This window comes from Nicotiana tomentosiformis, chromosome 4, assembly GCF_000390325.3.
Source record: "Nicotiana tomentosiformis chromosome 4, ASM39032v3, whole genome shotgun sequence".
In the NCBI taxonomy this organism is placed as follows: Eukaryota; Viridiplantae; Streptophyta; class Magnoliopsida; order Solanales; family Solanaceae; genus Nicotiana; species Nicotiana tomentosiformis.
Genome location: NC_090815.1, coordinates 97,272,813 through 97,290,094, shown reverse-complemented (window position 1 = coordinate 97,290,094; position 17,282 = coordinate 97,272,813). Strand labels below are relative to the sequence as shown.

At 39.8% G+C, this 17,282-nt stretch overlaps 1 pseudogene; it reads right to left on the bottom strand.

Moving 5' to 3' along the window:
- Window positions 1-1,570: 1,570 nt before the first annotated feature.
- Window positions 1,571-6,577, bottom strand: LOC104088520 (probable leucine-rich repeat receptor-like protein kinase At1g35710; annotated as a pseudogene).
- Window positions 6,578-17,282: the final 10,705 nt, after the last annotated feature.

Genomic DNA, 17,282 nt, shown 5'->3' with positions numbered 1-17,282 from the left:
TGTGCCGTCACGATATCCTACAGAGGGGATTTTGGGTCGTGACAACGGCAATTAATGCATATAAAGAAGGCATCAATTTAACGTAGTTCGGTCAGTATGACCTACATCCACAAGCGGAGAAGAGCAATTTCTCTATAGTAACAAGAGTACAAAAGAGCGTACAAAATTAGAGTAAATACTCTAATTAATCCCAAATACTCCACGAGAGAGTACCCTCATAAGATCACTCCAAAGAAAGGGGATCACACAAATATTTTCCAACATTCAACTCTCTTACAAAATAGTCTCAATTACTAAAGGAGGAGAAGAAACAAGAAATTAATAACTCTAATCTTGTTGGTGCATTTTGAAATGAGTAGAGAGTGCTCATTATATAGAAAAACTGAAAAGAAATATTTGGCCAACAATTGGCCACATCCTCTCAAAATACAAGGTAATTTATTTGCCAACAAGGCCTTAAATAAAAGGCTCCAAATATGCCAACAAGGCTAACAAATGAAAAGCCTAAAAACAAGGCCACCTTTTACAGAAGCACCCAAAACTGTTTGACTATATCCAGTACGGAACGCACACCCACAAACACACCCATGTCGTGTCGACATGAGTATAGCGGGCATTTTGAAAAGTCCGCGCAACATATATTACAGCTAACTCTTTCTAGATATAAAGTCGGACAGAAAAACAAAACGACTGTGTCAAAAGGTATAAACCTAGCGTGACTTATATTCAGGATTTCTTATCCTCACCGATAATAGGTTTTGAAGTTATGTTGTTCTGAACACAATCCCAAGCCAGATAACTGATAATAGTGTCCAAACAGGTAGTAACTGATGATACTGGCTATACAAAGGCTTCACCATCTAACCAAAAAGAAACATGGTTTCCCAATCCTACTCAGTTGTTTTGCAGTGTTTGCAAAAGATACTTTCATCTTCCACGGGAATGCTCAAAATTTTCTAATTTCATTTGTGGAAAATGTAGTGAATTTTGTTTTATTCTAAAAGGCATATTTGCAGAACTCCACTTACAGAGAAAATTCTAATGGTGGGACGAATTTGTTATTAACAATAGATACTTTATCACTTGGCTTGAATCAATTATTCTTTCCCATTAGTAATTTCCTATAGTACCAAAATCCATATGTTCTAATATTTCCTGGCTCCAGAGAAGCACATCTTAGCAAAAACGGACATCAAAACTCGTGCTCCTGCATGCATAGATTGTAAAACAGACGAAAAAGAACAAAATGGTACAGAAACTTGAATTCTCGACATCAACTCAAGGCGAAAGAAGCAGAAAAATCAAAGAAATTTGTTTCTCTATTAACTCCAGTGAAAAAAACCTCCAGTATTTTACAACTAAAATATTTGTTTGAAAAGAGTCAGATAATCATACATATTTAATGAGATGTTATTTTGATGCATAATCCTCTCTACTTTCATCTTTAAAAGATAGAGTATCATTCTTTTACATGCATTGCAGTGTGATCATATTTTAGAAGTATTCACGGTTAGAGATTATTCATGAGCTATAAAAATTATGCAAAGTAATCCTACTCTAACATCAGTACTTAGCAAACATGAAACTTGTTTTTATTAGTTTTTGGCACAAGAAATTAAATAATTACCTTATACATTATATTGTATACACTCTAATACAAACCAGATAAGCATCCTAACAATACTAGAATACTAGTCCCAGTAGTATTTTTTTTTGTGGACCTTCTCATTAAATTACTTACTTCACAACCACCTTGGTGTCAAAGCTTATTATTCATTTCCATAAAATGACACCTTACAGATCAGGGATTATATAGCTCGCCTTACATGGGGTTTTTATCTATGATGAGTACATGGGCGTGAATCCATTGATGATAACTTATGAGCGATGAAGTGCATTGTTGGCCTCGATTTCGGAGTTTCAACCAAACAAGAGCTTGCTAGATTGATGATAAAAACCAAAACCTCTTTTACTCTATCATCAGGATATGGAAGGCGTCCATCCAGCAAATCGCTAAGCTGCATATGATCTCTAGTCGATGAATTTGCTAGCAGAGTAATGTATTCCCCAAGATGACTTCCTTTGATTATCTCCAATGCTAATACTCCAAAGCTATACACATCACACATTTCTGTAACCTTCATTGTATATGCAAGCTCTGGAACAATATAATTTCCAAATAAGCATAACAATATAAATGAGTACACGAGATAAAAAGTATAGAGTGCGTGGCTATATATAAAAAAAATGATTAAAAGTTAGATCTTACCAGGTGCAACATAGCCATATGTGCCTGCAAGCGTTGTGCAATAATTGGACGAGTCTGGCTTGAGAAGCTTGGCTATTCCAAAATCTGAAACACGAGCTTCATACTCGGAATCAAGCAAAACATTACTGCTTGATATGTCTCGATGAACAATCGGTGGTGAGCAATCCTGGTGCAGATAAGATAAAGCAAAAGAAACACCTTTGATGATATTCACCCTTTTTAGCCAATCCAAATTCTTGGACTCAATTTCATTGCTCAAGATACTAAACAGACTCCCCCTCTCCACATACTCGTAAACCAAGAACGAGTGTTGTGCATTCGAACAAAAGCCAAAGAATTTCACAATGTTCCGATGCTTAATCCCAATCAATGCATTTACTTCATTCGTGAAGCTTTTGCAATGTGTATTCGCAAATAAAGAATGAAATCTCTTCACAGCTATACTCCCTAATGATGGAAGGTTTACCGTGTAAACACTTCCCTGCCCTCCTTGCCCGATGCAAAATGTTGCATCAAACTCCTCTGTGGCGTTTAAGATATCCATGTACAATGCCTTTCCATCTAACAAGGATATCGAAAACAAACCATCATCCTTTCTTTCAACATCTTTAACTTTCCTCCTTTATCACACATAAGAACACCAGTAAAAGCACAGAGAAGTACTAGTGCTCCCATAACAGGAAGTACAGTGGCGAGGATGAGTTTTCTTCTTAAGTGCTTCTTCACCGTCGAAGATGGCCTTTCGCAAGGCTGAAATCCTATTACATTGCCGCAAAGACCTTTATTACCTTCTAATGAAGCATTCATAAAAGCTTTATTATTTGGTATTGGACCTTCCAACTCATTGTATGAAAAGACAACATCCCGCAAACCAGTCATACTTTCAAATTCTTCAGGAATGCGGCCAGAGAGGCCATTGTGAGAAAGATTCAACTTTTCCAAGTCCAGCAAACTGGCTAACTGAGAGGGTATTTCTCCATCTAGACGGTTATGGCTCAAATTAAGTACACTAAGGTGAGTTATCCTCACTATCTCCTATGGAATTTTCTGGCCAAATTTGTTGTTGCTCAGGTTCAAGAGAAACATGTTCATATAATCTCCTATAAATGTTGGGATCGACCCGTTCAATCTATTATCTGACAGATCAAGGGACTCTAATTTTGTCAGTGACCCAAGTTCACTCGGAATATTGCCAGAAATGTGATTGTTCTGCATAAAAAGTTTAACTAGAGAGGCCAATTTTCCAAATTCTTTTGGAATCTGCCCAACCAAATAATTAGATGAAAGATCAAGTCCTAGAAGCCCTTTGACGTTTCCAATCTCTGGTGGTATGCTACCACTAATGTTATTTCTGGCTATCTGCAAATTTGCCAAATTCTTGCATTTGCCCCAGTTGCTGCTAAGTTCACCATAAAAATCGTTGTCGCTCAAATCAATGAACTGAAGCTCTGGATAGATACCAAAAGCTTCCGATAAATTCCCAGTGAAACTATTGTTATCAAAACGAACTCTTCTGAGACTCGAGCACTTGCTCAAGCTTCTTGGTATTGGACCCGTCAGCTTGTTACTATTCACCGTGAAGTTCACAAGTTTTCCACTTTGCAAAAATGCTCTGGCAAGTGGCCTGAAAACTGATTTTCAGTCATTGACAACATAACCAAGTTATCCAAATATGCAAGTTCTTTTGGAATGGAACCAGAAAGTTTGTTGGCGCAAAATCTCAGTCTTTGCAAGTTTCTCAAATTGCCAAATGAAACAGGAATTGGACCAGTAATCTGATTAACAGATAAATCTAGATCATTGAGATTTTTCAGATTCCCCAACTCGGTAGGAATGGGACCAGAAAGTTGGTTTGAATGAAGGTACATAGTCTTGAGCTTACTTAAGTCACATACCGTAACTGGAATTGAACCATTAAGCTGATTATCGGATAAGTTTAGACCAGTGAGGTTTTTCAGATTCCCCAACTCTGTAGGAATGAGACCAGAAAGTTGGTTAGAAAAAAGGTACAGAGTTTTGAGCTCACTTAAGTCACCAATAGTTTTTGAAATTGAACCAGTAAACTGATTATCAGATAAATTTAGATTTGTGAGGTTTTTCAGATCCCCCAGCTCCGTAGGAATAGGACCAGAAAGTTGGTTAGAATAAAGGTATAGAGTCTTGAGCTCAGTTATGTCACCTAGAGTAGTTGGAATTAAACCAGTAAGCTGATTTTGGTATAATGTCAGATCAATGAGGTTTTTCAAATTCCTCAACTCTGTAGGAATGGGACCAGAAAGTTAGTTAGAAAAAAGGTGGAGTGTCTTGAGCTTACTTATGTCACTTACTGTAATTGGAATTGAACCAGTAAGCTGATTATAGGATAATTGCAGATCAGTAAGGTTTTTCAGATTCCCCAACTCTGTTGGAATGGGACCAGAAAGTTCGTTAGAAAAAAGGTACAGAATTTTGAGCTCACTTAAGTCACCCACCGTAATTGGAATTGAACCCGTAAAATGATTATCAGATAAATCTAGACCAGTGAGGTTTTTCAGATTCCCCAGCTCTGCAGGAATGGGACCAGAAATTTGGTTAGAAAAAAGGTACAGAATTTTAAGCTCACTTAAGTCACCAATAGTTTTTGGAATTGAACCAGTAAACTGATTATCAGATAAATCTAGATCTGTGAGCTTTTTCAGATTCCCCAGCTCTATAGGAATAGGACCAGAAAGTTGGTTAGAATAAAGGTATAGAGTCTTGAGCTCAGTTATGTCACCTAGAATAGTTGGAATTAAACCAGTAAGCTGATTTTCGTATAATGCCAGATCAATGAGATTTTTCAGATTCCCCAACTCTATTGGAATGGGACCAGAAAGTTGGTTAGAAAAAAGGTACAGAATTTTGAGCTCACTTAAGTCACCCACCGTAATTGGAATTGAACCCGTAAAATAATTATCAGATAAATCTAGACCAGTGAGGTTTTTCAGATTCCCCAGCTCTGTAGGAATGGGACTAGAAAGTTGGTTAGAAATAAGGTACAGAATTTTGAGCTCACTTAAGTCATCAATAGTTTTTGGAATTGAACCAGTAAACTGATTATCAGATAAATCTAGATCTGTGAGGTTTTTCAGATTCCCAAGCTCCATAGGAATAGGACCAGAAAGTTGGTTAGAATAAAGGTATAGAGTCTTGAGCTTAATTATGTCACCTAGAGTAGTTGGAATTAAACCAGTAAGCTGATTTTGGTATAATGCCAGATCAATGAGGTTTTTCAAATTCCCCAACTCTGTAGGAATGGGACCAGAAAGTTGGTTAGAAAAAAGGTACAGAGTCTTGAGCTTACTTATGTCACTTACTATAATTGGAATTGAACCAGTAAGCTGATTATAGGATAATTGCAGATCTGTGAGGTTTTTCAGATTCCCCAGCTCTGTAGGAATGGGACCAGAAAGTTGGTTTGAATGAAGGTATAGAGTCTTGAGCTCACTTAAGTCACATACCGTAACTGGAATTGAACCAGTAAACTGATTATCGGATAATTTTAGACCATTGAGGTTTTTCAGATTCCCCAACTCTGTAGAAATGGGACCAGAAAGTTGGTTAGAAAAAAAGTACAAAATTTTGAGCTCACTTAAGTCACCAATAGTTTTTGGAATTGGGCCAGAAAGATTGTTCATATGTAAGCTTAAATTCTCAAGCGACGTCATCTTCCCTATTTCTGCAGGAATGGGACCATTTAAATGGTTGTCAAAGATGCCTATTTCTGCAGGAATGGGACCATTTAAATGGTTGTCAAAGATGGAGCGGGTCTGAAGCTTGGCTAGTGAGCTGATTCGTGGTGGGACTATTCCTGAAATCTGATTCATGGACAAGTCAAGATAGACAAGATTAGTGAGCTTTCCCATTTCAGGAGGGATGGTGCCAGAGAACTGGTTTATGCTAAGATCAACATATTCAAGATAAGAGAGATGAAAATGAAAAATCATAGAGTGTACCAATAATACCAGCATTTGTAATATTCAACCTGTTTACCCTGCCATTAACACATATAACTCCATACCAATCCATGCATGCATCAGAACTCGCCCCTCCAATGCTAGAAGAATTCTTGGCAATTAGTGTCCATGAAGCCAATAAGGAATTATTCTGGTTTTGGAAAGTCGCTTTCCATTTGAGGAGAGCAGGTGCTTCCTCAGTAGAAGCAAAAGAAACTGCCAACAAATATAAGAGTGTGAAAAACTGAAGTAAAGAAAATAATATTCTGGGAACCATCATCATGGCTAAAGGATGAAATTCAGTTGTTTGTTTTGGTTATTGTGCATGTTAGAGCTTTAATTTATATTGTAGTGAAATGAATCATTACAAGTCGTGCGAGGCAATGGCATTAATTTCTCAGCTTGTAAAATACGGGTAGAATTAGAAAGACTTGAAGTCAATGTTTCACTATCCTTGGAAGTATATACCCAAATCACTAGCTTAAAGTTGTGGAAATATAGTCTCCAGAATTATTCAAAAGACATTTCGTTGACGAGCTGATGGACATGCCTGTCAATGGTTCTATCATTTTCGCGGGCCATGTAATGTGGAATACTAGTTGCAAATTTTTGCTCAGACGGCCCCCGAAGAAAAGTCATATACGTGCACTTAGGGGTGCACATGGACCAACTTGGTTCGGTTTTATTAAAATCAAATCAACTATATCAAATTGGATTGGTTCGGTTTTGTCGGGTTTTTCGAGGTTTTTCGGATTTTTTTGTTAAATAAATATTATTTCAATCTTACTTTGTTAAATTTTTTATAAATAAATATATGTTTAATAAAAATAAAAAAAATTGACAAACATATGATCTATTAAAATATTCTTACGGGAGAATTTTCTTTGTAATACATGATAGTTATTTTTTAGTCGTCTGACAATACTTTTTCATTGATGTACACTTTCAAGGTTAACCGAAATTAATAATTAAACATAAAAATCAATATGATACTTATATAATGATATGTTCTATTTAATTTTTAATTATCGAAATACCACTTCAAATTCGAAAAAGAATAGTTCTTGACATATGAATATGGAAGACCAAAGAGATTGATGTATTTTCAGTAACACTTGATAAGAGAGTGATCATACAACCCATTATTTAAAGTTAATAAAAATGGAGCACTTCATATTTAACTAAATATTACATCACACAAGAGAATCGTAAATATTTCTCGACATTCTTTCAAGAAAAATCTGTAAAAAGTCTTAAAAGTATATATAAAAATTATATATTTATATGCCGGATTGGTGGGATATTTTTACTCAATATAAAATCAAACCAAACCAAACCTAATCGAATTTTTTAATCTTTTTGGTTTGACTTTTTCGGTTTGGTACAGTTTTCTAATTAGGTTTGTACACCCTACTTGCACTAATCGCCTCTCTCTGCTGCTTCCGCTGGCAGTTCAATTCTAAAAGGCAAGCATTTTTACGAGTTTGTTTTAATCCAAATGACTTATTGCTCCTGGGTCAAGTGTGGAGTTGAATTATACCCTTTTTTTTAGCTTTATGAATCTACATCCTAAAAAATGCCTTGTCTAGTATGAGTGTTATTTTGGTATAAAGTGGTACTAGGAGTGAGTCAATTCTTATTTCGGAAAATAATTAATTAGGGTTCACTTTAATCCATAATGCTGTGGAAGTTAGGTACTCTGTTTATTCCTCGAATCCGGGGGAGGTACGTGTCCCATACATCCAAAATTATGGGGATTAGTTATTTTTATATCTAAGTTCTTTAACAGTTATGTATTGCTAGACTAGAAAGGAAAAGAAAAGCGTGTAACTGAGAAACCGCAAGCAATTCTTTGAGCTGGGTTTGGGTAAAGCAGTTAGGGACCTACGTGTACGTTGGTACTTATTATAGATGTCTCGTATATCAGACTGGCAATCAACTCTTTTATAGCTTTAGCAGTTTTAAATTTCCAACATCAACCTGGTATCTATCAAAGTTAAGACCATTAGAATAGGTCGTTCGAATCTTTTTGGGTTATTAAAGGAGTTCAACCATTGATTTTTCCTCAAACCTATTGAGTTATAGTGCACCTGTGTAAGTTTGTCCTTTATTGTTCATTAATTTAGCTTATAATATTAGTTTTCTCATTCAAATATAATATTGTCCTTGCATTTTTAGTCCATTGTTTATAACAAATCGCACCAACCCGATAATCCGAGTCAAACTGAGAAAAAAAATTCGAATATGGTTTGGTTTGATTTGGTTTGGTGTTCGAAAAAAAACGGACCATATTTGGTTTGGTTTGGTTTTAACTAAAAAGGGTCAAATCGAAACCAAACCAACCCGACATTATATGTATAGAAGTTTTAAATATATTTAATACATAAAAATATTTATGGTAGTATAGTTTATAAATATTTCTTAAGATTTTTCATAGTTTTATCTTTTAACGTATTATTTTAAGTTTGAGCTTATAATTTTTTGATACTCCAATAAGTTTTATAGTTCATAAATGTTAGTAACTCAAATAAATCCTAAACCAAAATCAAATCAGTACTAATGCTAATAAAAGACATTCAATTCAATTGTACTATGAATGAAAATAGTGTTGGATATATATTTTTTAATTTTTCCATGATTTAGATAAAATGTATAACTTATTTTTCTTTTAGTGGTTAGTCATGTAAATAATAGTACTTATTAGTCATAATTTTAAATAATGCTTGTGTTTACCCGAAAAATCGGATATAGTTAAATTTATAAGTAGTTCTAAAGATATGTGATATAGCTTGACATAAATCGTACGTAGAAGTGGAAATATTTTGATTCTTGGCTATAGAAATGGGATATAAATTGTTGAACTAGAAAAGTGAGTATGTTGAGTAAAACAGACTTAAGAGATTTATTCTTCAATAAATAGAAGTAGTCTTTTCAATGTGTGAAACTGCTTGTGCTTACAAGGATTCCCCCTTTATAGTAGAGGGATCTTACTTTATTTATAATAAAAAATATATAGTGAAGAACCCATGATGAATTGTCTCTTTCACGATTTCTGTCAAGATTCTCTCCCCTAGTGCGGTTGCAATGGCTCCTGTCTGCGAGCTCGATACTGGCTCGAGCTCAGTATTGGGTCGAGCCCTCGGCCTTGAGTTCGAGTTCACATTCGGGGTGAGTGTCAATCGGTCTGTGCATCTCCGACAACCTTCTCTTTGCCTTGCGGTTCAATTTGGTCATGGGCTTGATAATGATACCGAGCCGATTCCTCGATCGGTCTTGAAGCTCGAGGCTTGCTTGTACTATCCTCGGAATGCGTCTCGAGCTCTCACTTCGATCGCTTACCATTCGAACTCGATCAAACGTACGGAGGCCGAAATCTATTTCGACCATATACAGATAGTCCCCTCATTTCTCGGGAAGAATATGGTGAGAAGCGATATGATTTTCGACGGCCCGATCGGATTGTAAGCTGATGTTTTCATTGGGCTCGATCGTGACGTATGTGATAGTTGTCCCGTCGATTTAGTCTTTCAAGGTATTTAATGCACGTCAGACGGTGGTCGGCCACCGCTGATATTGAACCTCCACTGTATAAACCTATAAATAGCCCTTTCATTTATTATTTACCACTTTTACATCTCCAACCTCCCAAATTTTCTTACTCTTTCTGCCTCTATTTCGCCGCTTGTAGAGCCACCTTCATAAACCTTTCATCTTTCTTTGCTTTTCTTTCTCTTACATCAATGGCAAAAACTTCAAAAATCGTACCTCGGAAAGAGAAAGCTTCCTCTTCACGGTCGTCCGGCGACAAGGCTCCGGTGGAGCCGCCTCCCCATGAGTATGTTCCTGGCCCGTTTACTCTGAAGATCGATTTTAAGTTTGAAAATCCTTCATCGGTTCCGGGTCGATGTGAGCATATGTCGATGTACATGTGCTCGATATCAGAGGGCCATCTCGAGGCTGTGAGAAAAGACTGCAACTGGGGTCCCGAGGTTGTGTTGCAAATTCCCTCTCCCGAAGAGAGCGTCATCACTCATGTGGAGGGGTTTTTAAGTGTATATACTTACCCCTTCACGTTGGGTCCCGTCGACCCAGTGATCATTGATTTTTGCAAAAGATATCAGGTCACTCTCGGTCAAATTCATCCTTCTCTAAGGCGCATAGTGATCTTACTTCGCTTCTTCTCCAACAAGGCCGGGGAAGGCCGGGGGGCTGGATTTCACCTTAAATCACCTCATACGATTGTATCGGCCTCAAATATTTCGAGGACTAATCAGGCTTCATCGCCGGGTATCGAAAGCTTTAATGTCGAGCATCGACGAAGATAAGGATCGGAGTTGGATGGGCCGTTATATTCGGGTAAGGACCCGTGACCTCATTCCGGAAAAGAAGATATCGTTCCCCGAGGAATGGAATTTTGACTGTAAGTGGTTTTCATAAGGCGTTGCTTTTTTGTATCTTTCTCTGATTCTATCTAATATCTTTCTCCGATATACAGCTACCCCTTGGATGCCACAAGCGGTACCCGACCTCGAGGATTGGGTTCGGAAGTTAGCCTCGACTTCCTCTTATGCCGAACGTGCTTTGCGTTATTTGGCAAAAGGTAGATGGGAGGCCAAGAATCACGGTAAGCGTTACTTCTCGTGTTCTTTGAAATGCTTTTATGCTCCATTCCTTACCGACTTCATTTCATGCAGGTGTAACCAAGTATGCCGTTTTGAGGCCTTCGAGTGGTGAGGAAGGAACCAAGCCCCCGGTCCCGGAATCGGGGAAAGATAAGAAGCGGAAAGCTATCTCTCGGTCAGAGGACCCCAAGCCCAAAACTCGAAGGGTGAGGAGGAAGGCAATCGCACTTTCGACAAACTCGGTCCAGCGACTGAGAGAAGAAGAAGATGATGATGCCTCGGCTTTGGTGATCCGATCTGCGAAAGCTGTCGAGGTCGCCAGGCCTTCTGAGCCGATGACGGTTATACCGGTCGGGGTCAATTTTGATACCCCGAGTCTCGATCAGAGCGTCCCGAGCGATTCGCTCGGGACTATGATAGTGGGTCATTTGCCTTCTCTTCCGGCCTTTTCTGAGGAGGCATTAAAGGAAGCTCGAGAATTGAAGATCCCTGATATGGGCGGAGGCTCTAGTGTAGGGGACCCTTTTCGGGATTGCTTTACTAGAATTGATGATGCCTCCGACATTATTGACACTTCTCTTCTCCTAGAAGAGGCCCAATGTTTCATTTCTCGGGTAATGATTTTACTGTGCTTGGTTTCTTCGTTATTTTCTAAACTTGACTTGTGTTTTTTCCCTACTATGCAGGCCATTATCAGGTTTCGAGTCGACCTCAGCCAGTGTGAGGTCGAGCTTCAGAGGGTCTCGGGGGAGAGAGATGCTTTGCGGCTTCTTTGCAGCCAAAAGGACGAGGCTATAAAGGGCCTCCAAGCAGATTTGGCTAAGGCTCGTGAAGAAGAAGCCGAACTAGATAAGCAGGTGAGCCTCGTTCTGTTAGAGTATGGGTTTGACCCAACTGTGGAAGCTAAACCTTCGTTATCTCTGCTGCAGCAAAAGGTTGAAAAGATCGGGTGGCTTCGGGAAGAAGTCGATCAAATCAAGGCCGAATGTGACTGGTGGAAGGAGACTATCAACCGCCTGGCTGCAGAAAAAGAAACCATCTTTGCCAAATTATTATCGGCCGATGTTCAGCTTTTAAGCATTAAGCAAAAGGGTTTGGCTCAGGCCAAGAGGATCGAGGAGCTCGAAACACGGCTTGCTGAGGCCAAGGCGGAGGTTGAGTCGTTGAAAGTCATGACGGACAAGTCCATTGCCGTGTATCGGGCCGATGTTGAGGCTGCTCAAATGGAGGCAAGAGAGGCAGCGGATACTGCCGACACTCGAGCACATTGGGTTGCCGAACTTGCTAAGTATCGGTCTCGGAGGGAGACCCTCGAGGAGATACATACTCGAGGTTTTGACCTGGCTGAAGAGATAAAAAGGGCTAAAGAACTCGAAGCTAAAGCTGAGGCCTTGGCTTCTGATGGCGATGATGATGATGGTAGCAAGAGCGGGTCCGAAGATGGGGGGAGCCCGGTGGAGAAGGGACCGCTCTCGATGATAACCCAGAAGCTTAGCCCTTAGCTTCTTCTATGTTGCATTTATTTATGTAAACTATCTTTGTATATTTTATACAAATATCTTTTTCTTTTACTGACTTGCTTCGTAAAGATTTCATTCATGCCTTGCAGATGTTTTCATGAGGATTTAGGTGATTTCATCAAATTCGGCCTTCGTAGCCTTTACGGCCGAGTGAGTGTTCGCTCGAGCTCGAAATAAAAGTAGTCCACAGGCTTAGTGGTCGAGTGGGCGCTTGCCCAAACTCGAAAAATAAAAGTAGCCCACAGGCTTAGTAGTCGAGTGAACGTTCGAACTCGAAGTAAGATAGCCCCTGGGTTTTGATAATTGAGTGAGTGATTATTTCGAACTCAAACTCAAAGTATATTAGCCGGTAGGCTTTTTATGACCGAGTGAGTGATTGCTCGAACTCGAAGTAAGATAGCCCTTAGGCTTTAATAATTGAGTGAGTGATTGTTTCGAACTCAAACTCAGGATATCTTAGCCCGTAGGCTTTTTATGACCGCTTGTATCAAAAATCCCTTTGATGGTGGTTGGCCTTTAAGCCTGTTTGAATCATGAAGCAGGAAAATCTTTTAAAAGTGTGAGATATATGAAAAAGAAGTTCTCCTTTACAAGTCATTACACATGTGTTTGTATCTTGTGCCAGGGTTCGTGCAAAACTACGTGGGCATGGTTCGTTTAGACCATTTGGCCCTTACACTTTTCTCTATCGATATCCTGTTTGTCATGAATTTGATATGGAGCGACTTTCTTGTGCCGAACTTGATTTATTCGCTTAGTAGCCCCCCAGTATTCGAGGTTGATTATGAAGGAGCCTCGGATAATATTGATTTGTCTCCGGGTAGCACATAGTTGTTGTCTCGTTAAAAACCTTATCGGAAAAACCCATTTGGGATAAAAGCTGAACTTAAGGGAAAAAGAGTACAACGCGTGCTTTGAAACCAGAGGTCTTGATGTTTTTCGTCGAATTCATGCAATGAGTTAGTGTCGAATATATGTATATAGACGATAGAGGAGAAAATCATACCTTAACAGTAATATCGTTTAAGAAGCGATATGTTCTAATTGTTTGGTAATGGTTTTCCATCAATTGCTCCAAGTTTATAAGACCCTTTTCCCGAATATATCGAGGACCTTATAGGGTCCTTCCCAATTTGGGTCGAGCTTCCCTTCATTAGGATCTCGAGTGTTGACGGTGACCTTCCTTAGGACCAAGTCCCCGGCCTTGAAATGGCGGAGGTTGGTTCTTCTGTTGTAGTACCTTTCGATTCGTTGTTTTTGTGCAGCCATTCGAACCAGTGCCGCCTCTCATTTTTCATCTAATAATTCGAGGCTAGTATTCATTGCCTCGTAGTTCGATTCTTTCGATGTATGTCGGAACCTTGCGCTTGGTTCCCCGACTTCGACCGGAATTAGAGCTTCGGATCCATACACTAGGGAAAATAGGGTTGCTCCTGTACTGGATTTAGATGTTGTCCGATATGCCCAAAGGACTTCGGGCAAAATTTCTCTCCATTTTACTTTAGCTTCGTTCAATCTTTTCTTTATGTTTTGGATGATAACCTTGTTCATTGATTCGGCCTGTCCATTCCCACTAGGATGATATGATGTAGACAGTATTCTTTTTATTTTATGATCTTCGAGGAATTTTATCACTTTACCGCCGATAAATTGTCTACCATTATCACATGTTATTTCTGCTGGTATCCCAAATCGACACACGATGTGGTCCCAGATGAAATCTATAACCTCTTTTTCTCTCACTTTTTCGAACGCCTGTGCTTTAACCCATTTAGAGAAATAGTCATTCATAAACAAAATGAATTTAGCTTTACCTGGGGCTGATGGTAGATGGCCGACGATGTCCATTCCTCATTTCATGAATGGCCATAGAGAAATGACCGAATGAAGCTGCTCTCCGGGTTGATGGATCATCGGTGCAAACCTTTGACATTTATCACATTTTCGAACGAACTCCTTAGTGTCCTTCTTCATGCTATCCCAGTAGTACCCTGCTCTGATGATTTTGCGAATTAATGGTTCGGCGCCGGAGTGGTTTCCACAAGTGCCTTCATGGACCTCTCGTAAGTAAAACATAATCGGTGTCTCCTGGTCCCAAACATACCGCCAGTGGTCTGTCGAACGTCCTTCTGTATAATGTTCCATCTTCAACCAGCGTGAATCGAGTAGCCTTGGTTCGTAGAACCCTCGATTCTTTAGGGTTCAATGGGAGTTTTCCGTTCTTTAAATATTCAATATACTTATTCCTCCAATCCCAGGTTAAGCTTGTGGAATTCATTTCGGCATGTCCATCCTCGATTACAGATCTCGAGAGTTGAACGACAGTCCCCAAGTTGATCTTATCCTCCTCGACCGACGACCCCAAATTTGCGAGTGTGTCAGCCTCACAATTTTGTTCTCAAGGCACATGTTGTAGGGTCCATTCTTTGAAATGGTGTAGAGTTACCTGTAATTTGTCCAAATACCTTTGCATCCTATCTTCTCTAACCTCGAAAGTTTTGTTTACTTGGTTCACCACTAGTAAAGAGTCACATTTGGCTTCAATGACTTCTGCTCCCAGGCTTTTAGCTAGCTCGAGACCTGAAATCATGGCCATTTACTCGGCCTCATTGTTAGTTAATCTAGTGGTTTTGATGGATTGTCTAATAATGCCACTTGTGGGAGGTTTAGTACGATGCCAAGCCTGGACCCCTTCACATTTGAAGCACCATCTATGTGGAGGGTCCAAACCCCCCGACGACGTACCCGATTTTAACAAGAGTTCCTTTTCAACTTCGGGTACGAGGTTTGGCGTGAAATCGGCCACGAAGTCCGCTAAAATTTGGGACTTGATGGTTGTACGGGGTTGATATTCGATATCGTACCCACTAAGTTCGACGGCCCATTTGGCCAATCGACTTAATAGTTCGGGCTTGTGCAAAATATTGCGAAGTGGGTAAGTGGTCAAAACGCATATGGGGTGACATTGAAAGTATGGTCTTAACTTTCTAGAGGCGCTTATTAGTGCAAGTGCTAATTTCTCTAGGTGAGGGTATCTAGCATCTGCTTCCCCTAAGGCCTGACTTACATAATAAATAAGAAACTGCGTACCTTTCTCTTCTCGAATTAGGACGCCACTTAGCGCGATTTTCGATACAGCCAAGTATAAGTATAGCTTCTCATCTGTCCTCGGAGTGTGAAGTAGTGGTGGGCTCGATAGGTACCGCTTCAATTGCTCTAGTGTCTGTAGGCATTCTGGGGTCCAAGCGAAATCGTTCTTCCTTTTGAGTAGAGAGACGAATTTGTGGCTTCGATCTTATGACCTCGAAATGAATCGGCCTAAGGCAGCTATCCGCCCGGTCAGCCTTTGCACTGCTTTCACGCTATCCACGACGGTGATGTCTTTGATGGCCTTAATTTTGTCGGGGTTGATCTCGATTCCCCGATTCGATACCATGAAACCAAGGAACTTGTCTGATCCAACCCCGAAAGCACATTTCTCAGAGTTGAGGTTCATGTTGTATTTCCTTAAGATCTTGAACGTTTCTTGCAAATGAGTCAAATGGTCCTCTATGCGCAGGGACTTAACTAGCATGTCATCAATGTAAACTTCCATCGACTTACCTATTTGTTGTTCGAACATTTTATTCACTAGGCATTGGTAAGTAGCTCCTGCGTGTTTTAGCCCGAATGGCATTACATTATAGCAATAGGTTCCGTACTTGGTGATAAATGAAGTCTTTTCCTAGTCCTCCGGGTTCATTCGAATTTGATTGTACCCGGAGTAGGCGTCAAGAAAAGTAAGGATCTCGTGGCCGGCTGTGGCATCGATCATGCGATCGATGCTAGGCAGTGGAAAAGAATCTTTGGGGCATGCTTTGTTAAGATATTTATAATCTACGCACATTCTAAGTTTGTTTCCCTTTTTAGGGACTACAACTACGTTGGCTAACCACTCGGGATATTTTACTTCCCGAATTGACCCTATTTTGAGAAGTTTAGTTACCTCATCCTTTACAAATGCGTGTTTTACCTCGGACTGAGGTCTTCTTTTTTGCTTCACCAGTTTGAACCTGGGGTCCAAGCTCAGCTGGTGCATTGTTATCGACGGTGGGATCCCTGCCATGTCTAAATGGGACTAAGCAAAACAGTCTATGTTATCGATAAGAAATTGAATGAGTTTTTCCCTGAGTTTGGGGGTCAATCCCGTTCCCAGGTATACCTTTATATCGGGCAGATATTCGATTAATATAACCTGCTCCAGTTCTTCGATCGTAGATTTGGTGGCGTCGGAGTCGTCGGGGATGATGAAAGCTCGAGGTGTCAGAAACTCTTCCTCGTCATCCTCTATTTCCTGTTCCACCGGTTTGGTCGAGACTAGTGGTTGTGATTGCTATTTGGTTTCTCATCTATCTTTAGTACTCGATATTTCCGAGACTGATAGCGTTGGTATCGGTGTTACCTCATAGACCGCAAATATTTCCTTCGCAGCATGTTTCTCCCCGTATACTATTTTCACGCCGTCCGACGTAGGAAATTTCATTACTTGGTGGAGGGTCGAAGGTACTGCCTTCATATTGTGGATCCAAGGCCTTCCGAGTAGGGCATTGTACCTCATATCCACTTCGATTATGTGGAATTTGGTATTTTGGATGGTTCCAGCTACATTCACTGGTAGAGTAATCTCCTCTTTAGTCGTTTCGCTGGCCATATTGAAACCGTTCAAGACCCGAGCTGCGGGCATGACTTGATTCTGCAAACCGAGCTGCTCCACTACCCATGATCGGATGATATTCGCAGAGCTACCTGTATCCCCTAAAACACGCTTAACTTGAGCTTTATTTAATAGGATAGAAATTACCAGAGCGTCGTTGTGAGGTTGAGAGATGCCCTCGGCTTCTTCAACTCTGAATGAATA